A 7327-nucleotide genomic window follows, 5' to 3' on the forward strand; every position below is an offset into this window, starting at 1 on the left:
ATCAGTTTAGTCATCTCTTTGTTAACAGATTTTAACATAAATAACATGAGCTTATTTGATCTTAAGTAAACTTTGATTGAAGTTTCACACTTACTGCTGTTAACTAAAAGACATGTTCATCCTAATTAACCCAACAAACTTAACTTAGTTCAAATACTGATTTACGTTCCCCACCTGGGCCCACTCCACTTCGAACGTTTACCTGAGATCTGGGTGGGAAGATCTGGAGTGGGGGGGTGTTGGGTCCTGGGGTGGCTCTTCTTGTTTCCTGACAGTCAAGAACAGAACAAAGTGCCGCCAGAAGGCAGAGAAAGGGTTCCCAGTTCTAGAGCTCATCAGCTCCAAGAGAGGAGCAGATACCATGCTTTCCCGCCAGCAAGGGGGAGGGACTGGGCAGTCCACATTGGGCCAGAGAGGGAAAGGAGCTTCCCCAAACCAAAGGGAGTTTTGGAAGCTGCTTGGGAATATTCCTTAAAGTCTCTGTCTCGAGTTAGATTAACCACAGTTGGCTCCAGTTATAGCCAGCCATTAACACAAGAATGAGTAAGGAAGAAGCCCCACATCTATTAAGAGGAACAGAGAGATAAAAGTCAGAGTCCCCTTACTCTCTGCTTGCCCCATTTCTTCAAACACAACAAACAATGCAACAGACAACAAAAAGGACAAAAACAACCTCAGACCCAGTGGCCTTCACCCAGAGCCTGCCACTGGTGGGGGTTTTCTTGGTCCCTTGGAGAAGCTCACCCGTGGGGATTTTCTCGGTCCTCTAGGGATGAGCAACTCAACAGGCAACAAAAGACAAGACAAAGACAACCAGATGCAGCGGCCAGTGGAGATTTTCTCAGTCTCCTGCAACCACCCACTGGTGGGGGTTTTCTCGGCCCCCTCACCGCCTACAGGGACTTGAACCCCTAGACAATCTACCAGAAGAGGGATGGGGCATCCCCACATCCACTCCAGCCCTGGGGAGCATGGCTGCATCGAGCTTCTCCCCAGTGGGCCATACCATGGAGCTCCACAACCAGACAGACAGACGGATCTCACAGAATAAAATCTGGAGATCTTACCTCCAGAGGCTTTTCCCAGAAATTCTGATGCTGGCTCAGTTCTCGTCGTTTGATCATGGACAAGCCCCCAGTGTTGGGTCAATGATCAAAGGAGCAAGACTGATACAAAGCAAAGGTCAAGCAAAGCTTTATTTCGCGCCAAGCATTGAGAATCAGACCGACCAGCCAGGGCCCTCTCTTACAAAGAGGCAACCCCTCCCTGCCTTACAGACTAACTTTTATAGAGCAAAGGCCATGTGGTTGGGTCTGGCCACACAGGTGGCCAATGAGATTGTAACACACAGAAAAAGCTGCACAGTCATGCTAGGTCACAAACGGGTGGCCAATTGAATTATAATTTAACCTAGTAGATATTTGAACTAGCCTATCACCTTGGTCAGAATGGGCACCCAAAAGGCGGGACCCACACTCCTTGGTAGCTAGGAAGACAGCATGCTCTCCCCACTAATTGGATGTCTCCACCTGGCCTGACCCACCCTTGTATTTGGGCTTTGTTATCTGGGACTGGTTTCCCGGACTTGCTTTTAAGTAAGTTCCCTGAGGTGGGGGGCAGGGTCAGTTTAAGCTTTACTGCATAAATAACAAAATCACTGTTTAACCCGATGGAATTGCTCTAGCTAAATAGACCCTTACACGGTGTTTATTTTACACTTCACCTTGGCTAGACGTAAATCAGATGTTCAGTAGCCACAAATGGCTAGTGGCTACCATCCTGGACAACACAGATCTGGATAGTGGTTCCTTGAGTTTAATACCTGTATCTTATTTATCGTGTTCTCTTTGAAATAATTAATGAATATATCTCTAGTTCTTACAGAGACACATATTAAGAATCTTCCAGCTAAAGAGGTAGAAATGGATTGTTACATGTTCTTCACTGTCACTTACCAGTGCAGAGAATGAGAGTATGAGAGGGGAGAGGATCAGAGGGTGAAGCCGACTCCCCACTGAGCAGGGAGCCCAATGCAGAACTCAATCCTGGGACTCTAGGGTCACGACCTGAGCTGAAGGCAGTTGCTTAACCAACAGAACCACCCAGGTGCCCCTAATATTTTATTTATTTATTTGTCAGAGAGAATGAGAGCACAAGCAGGGGAACAACACACAGAGGGAGAAGCAGCCTCCCCACTGAGCAAGGAGCCTGACTCAGGACTCAATCCCAGGACCCTGGGATCATGAACTGAACCAAAGTCAGACCCCTAACCAACTGAGCCACCCAGACATCCCAACAAGGAAAGTCTCTTGTTCTAACTGAAGAAAGTATTTCCAAAGGTATTCTTTGCTTTGAAAAAATAAGGAAGTGACAAGACTACTGATAGAATAGGAAGTCTGTCATGAATTTAGAAGTGTAACAAGAAAGAATTTTGAGGTAGGAGCAAAACTGAAATGATCCCAGAAAGAAGCCCTGAATAAACTAAAAGAAGTGAATAAAACCCAAACTGTTAACTGGGAAACATTAAATCAAGTGGCAAAAAATCTGACCAAAGCAGAAATGACCATACCTCATGCTTATCCCCTTGGCCATAACTATGTTTGGACACACCTACCCAACTTCCAATGAGAGGCACCTGTAACCCTTTGCCCAAGAGCCTTCCCTGACTTCTGAAACCTGCTCTTGCCCACACATGGGGCAGCCTGAACATGCCCAGGAATTAACACCCTCCTTGGGAGTACCCCTCAACCAATGACTGATGGGAACAAAGGAGAAATACCTTTGTTTGCTTGCATGTACCTCTACTGAGATAACTCAGAAATATTCCACCCTGTCAACCCAAAGCTCCCTGCAGGATTAAGTGCTAGTAGCCCTCAATGACACATTGCCTAGCAATCCACGCATCACTGGCTTCTTCAGTCTCTAGTCCCAATCCTCCCTCCCCTGTCACACTGTGGCATTATCTCACTAAGACTCTCACTGAGGGGAACTGTGATGTGCTGCGGGAAAAGAATGCACTGACTTACACACTGAGTGACTGAGAGATGGAAGTAAAAATGGCAGTTATAGGGAATGTGGAGTTCATTGTTGCTTTCCACTACCACCAAAGTACTGAGAGAAGAAAATGACAGAATCAGGTCAACCAGCTATTGATGTGGGGCATGGGGTGAAGTCAGAAGACCTCTTCAGTGCATTTAAGGAGACCCTTACCTCTGATAGGAGGGAAGCCCAGAACAGATTGTGCTGAACATGACATGAGTGAGCAGAGCAGAGTGACAAGAAGTCCTAATCCATAGCCTGGCAGATATTCTTCCCTGATAGGGAAGGTGTAGGACCCTGAGATTTGGGATGAGGGAATTTGATACATGGGATTGAAAACCTGGAACCCTCAGATTCCCATGAGACCCCCCAGATTCCCATGATTCCCCCTGGCTGAAAGATAGCAGCTCGCTTTGCCTGGAGCCCAGCACAGGCCCTTATGTTATAAGATGATGCTTGTCCTCTTCAAGACATACATTCCTTAGCTGCTTCTAGATTGATAACTAGGTTCAAGTATTCACCTGGGGAGAATATTTTCCTTCACTTAGAAATGAAATTATTAACCCGGAAAATGGCAAATCTACCTTATCTGTATGCCAAGAACTGGGAAAACATACCTGAGCCTGGTGTAGGACTGGGGATAGTGGTATGGAACATAGAAGGCTGGATAGGAAAAAATATAAGAGGGCACTGTCCCACCACTCAAATTTAACAATCCAGCAAGGACACCTAGAGGCAGTCTTAACAACACTGTTGGAATGGTTCGTTGAAAACTAGGAAAAAAATATGCCTCAAAGTAAATAAAATCAATTTAGTACTCTACTTTGACAGAACAATTTAAAAAAAAAGTGGGGGGGTGGAGATCGGTGGGGTTAAAGGCTCAGAGAGATGGACATGCTTGAAAGAATATGATTATCATGATTTATTAAAGCAGTAAAGAATGTGCTAGTAATGAGCATACTGGCCTCAAGAGAAGTTCAGAAGTGGTTCTAAGCTAAAGGCCAGGGATAAGGTGGGGATGAAGTTATGAGACAGGGTTTCTTTTTTTTTTTTTTTTTTAAAGATTTTATTTATTTATTTGACAGAGAGAAATCACAAGTAGATGGAGAGGCAGGCAGAGAGAGAGAGAGGGAAGCAGGCTCTCCGCTGAGCAGAGAGCCCGATGCGGGACTCGATCCCAGGACTCTGAGATCATGACCTGAGCTGAAGGCAGCGGCTTAACCCACTGAGCCATCCAGGCGCCCGAGACAGGGTTTCCTAGTGCCAAGAAGTAGTAGCCAAGCCTGGGAGGTAGCACTTAATTAACATAGGCAGGGCACACATGATCGCCATATGGCAATGAAGTCATCAAGGGTAGATGGGATCCTGACAGGCAGGAATCTGAGACAGGCACTAATGGATCCTCTGGTTCCTTACAGCAAGAGAGACAGGCAGTCAACAAAGATGTGTTTGACCTTTAACATCAAAAGTGATCAAGAACAAGGGAGCCAAAGACGGTGAGCTACTGCCGAGGAAGATCACAACCCACCACCCGGTTCCAGACCTGTACCCGGAATCTCAGACCCATCTCCAATCATTTTAGGAGGAGGAAGTGCCTGTAATGCCACAGAAACATATAAAACAGTGAGTTCCCTGACCCTTTCTCGGGACTGTGGACATTGATCTGAGTTACTGCCCATCAGAGGAATAGAAATACTCAGATCTCCTGAAGAATGCTGAATACAGAGTCTGAGCTGGCACAACCACAACACCCAAAACATCCTCATGGCTCAGCCTCTCTGTAAATTCACTTATGAGGTCTTCAAAGTCCATACTTTCAGCAACTTCATTTTCAATCCATGTAATTGAAGCTTGTCAAGTCAATCTTGGTAAATTCAGTATCACAAATAATTCTTTTTTTTTTTTTTTTAAAGATTTTATTTATTTATTTGGCAGAGAGAGATCACAAGTAGGCAGAGAGAGAGAGAGAGAGAAAGAAGCAGGCTCCCTGCTGAGCAGAGAGCCCAATGCGGGGCTCGATCCCAGGACCCTGAGATCATGACCCGAGCCGAAGGCAGCGGCTTAACCCACTGAGCCACCCAGGCGCCCCCAGTATCACAAATAATTCTTGATAATTTTAAATTTTAAGAAGGATTTTCTGCTGATACAGCTGTTACTAAAGTCATGATGTGTATTTTATAGGCATTGACAGTATTGGATTAAATATGATAAATTATTCTATAATTGTAAGTTATAGTGCACCTAGAATAAGCTGCAGAATAATTTTCTAAAAAAAAAAAAATTAACTCTCTGTAATATTCAATTCTGTGTAAGTCTGAATTTGGTTTTAAGTGTAAACTTATGCGATGCCCTTTCGATGGCTCAATGATTCCCCTGATCCATCTCTGCTGGGGTAACAAGTTGCAACCAAAATGCAGGCCAGATGTCCTCTTGGAGCAGTTCTCAACTAATGCTTGATAGGTAGACAAATGTCCCAACCTCCTCTCACCAGGTGCAACAACTCAGAATTATGTTTTATGCTGTCTTCAGCATAAACTCCAGTTGCCTTCACTTGGCAACCCTGGATTGGCTTCCTGCACTTCTGCTCCCACTTCTACTCCCTCACCCATGTTTTCCTGGAATCACCTCCCAAAACAACCACCTCGATTTATTCTATCATAAGGTCTATTTTTGAGGAGATTCAACAACTTAAAGTCAGTCAACACCTTAAATCTGGCTCCAGTCATAAAAGGAATTTCTTGATTTTCAAGTTCTCAATAAAAAAACAGCTCAGCAAATACCTAGGGGAAAAAACCCTCCTCCTCCCCACTGAGAAAATGTGTGTGTTTTTTTTAAATAGTTGGCATATTCTTTTTTTTTTTTTAAGATTTTATTTATTTATTTGACAGACAGAGATCACAAACAGGCAGAGAGGCAGGCAGAGAGAGGAAAAAGCAGGCTCCCTGCTGAGCAGAGAGCCCGATGCGGGGCTTGATCCCAAGACCCTAAGATCATGACCTGAGCCAAAGGCAGAGGCTTAACCCTCTGTAAGAAAATGTTTGTCACAGGCTTGTCACAGGTGTGACCACAGAGCAGAGGATGTTAAAAGAAAATGAAATATTATGTATTTGTATTGTGCATTGGTGAAGAAAGCATAGAGTAGAGCCATCATGCATCAACCGGATTGTCCATCATTCTCCCAGGGCAGCAGCTGGGTTGTGGGCCACTGACCTTCCCAGACTTTCAGCTGGGGAGGAAACATTTCCTGGAAAGGGACTAATAATAAATACTTCCAGCTTTAGGGCCACACAATCTCTGTTGTAGCTTCTCAACTCTGCCACTGCAGCTTGAAAGCAACCATAAATACGAGCGAGGCAAAGTTCCAGCAAAGCTTTATTTGTGGACATTGAAACTTGAACTTCATGTAATCTCCACATTTCATGAAATATTCTTCTTCTTTTGCTCTTGCTCAACTATTTAAAAATGCAAAAACCTCTTGTGGCTTTTTGTACAAAAGCAAGTCAATGGGCCAAATTTGGCCCCTGCCATGGGCCATTGACACATACTTTCAATAATGCTATTGATTACAACTCCCCTCCAACCCCAACACACAAACTATATTGTAAGCCCTTGTGAAGCTTGAGAGCTTCCCAGAACCTCTCACTTGTCATTTTTCATGAAGTCTATCTAGGGTATGGGCAGAATTTCCCAGCATTTCTCCCTTTTCTTCTGCCTAGGCTGTCCCGTTCCCACCTCCCAACCTCAAACCTATCTTCCAGGAATGAAGAACTCCTTAATATGAGTTCTAAAAGGAAGGAATCCTAGGGCCTGTTCTCAGGGGCCTGTCCACCTTAGCTTAGTCAGGGGTGGCCCTTAGTGGGGAGACTGACAATCTAGTGGTTAATACTGGAAGCTGATTTCCAATCTATGCTTATGCTCACCTAAGGCAACTTGCCTTGTTTAGCAACTCCTTTGGAGAAGAGGGGACCAGCAAGGCCAAACTCAAAACAGTCTTGTGTCCTTGGTTACAAGGTATCAGTCACCACCTCTCCCAGACTCCTAATCAAGATAATCAATAACTACTGGCTGAGTATATAAATTTGTTAAATAAACAAAGTGCAGACATTTAAGACAAACTCAGCAGTTGAGGATATGAGTCTTTGTATATATTAATCTCCCTACCTGGGAATATTTCCAACACTTCTACCACTCATCTTGCTAAATAACTGTTATCTTTTCTATCTCAGTGTATAGGTCACTTCTCTAGGAAGTCTCCCTTCTCTGATGTTAGACTAGATTAGATCTTCCA

Source organism: Mustela nivalis, assembly GCF_964662115.1.
Source record: "Mustela nivalis genome assembly, chromosome: 4".
NCBI lineage: Eukaryota > Metazoa > Chordata > Mammalia > Carnivora > Mustelidae > Mustela > Mustela nivalis.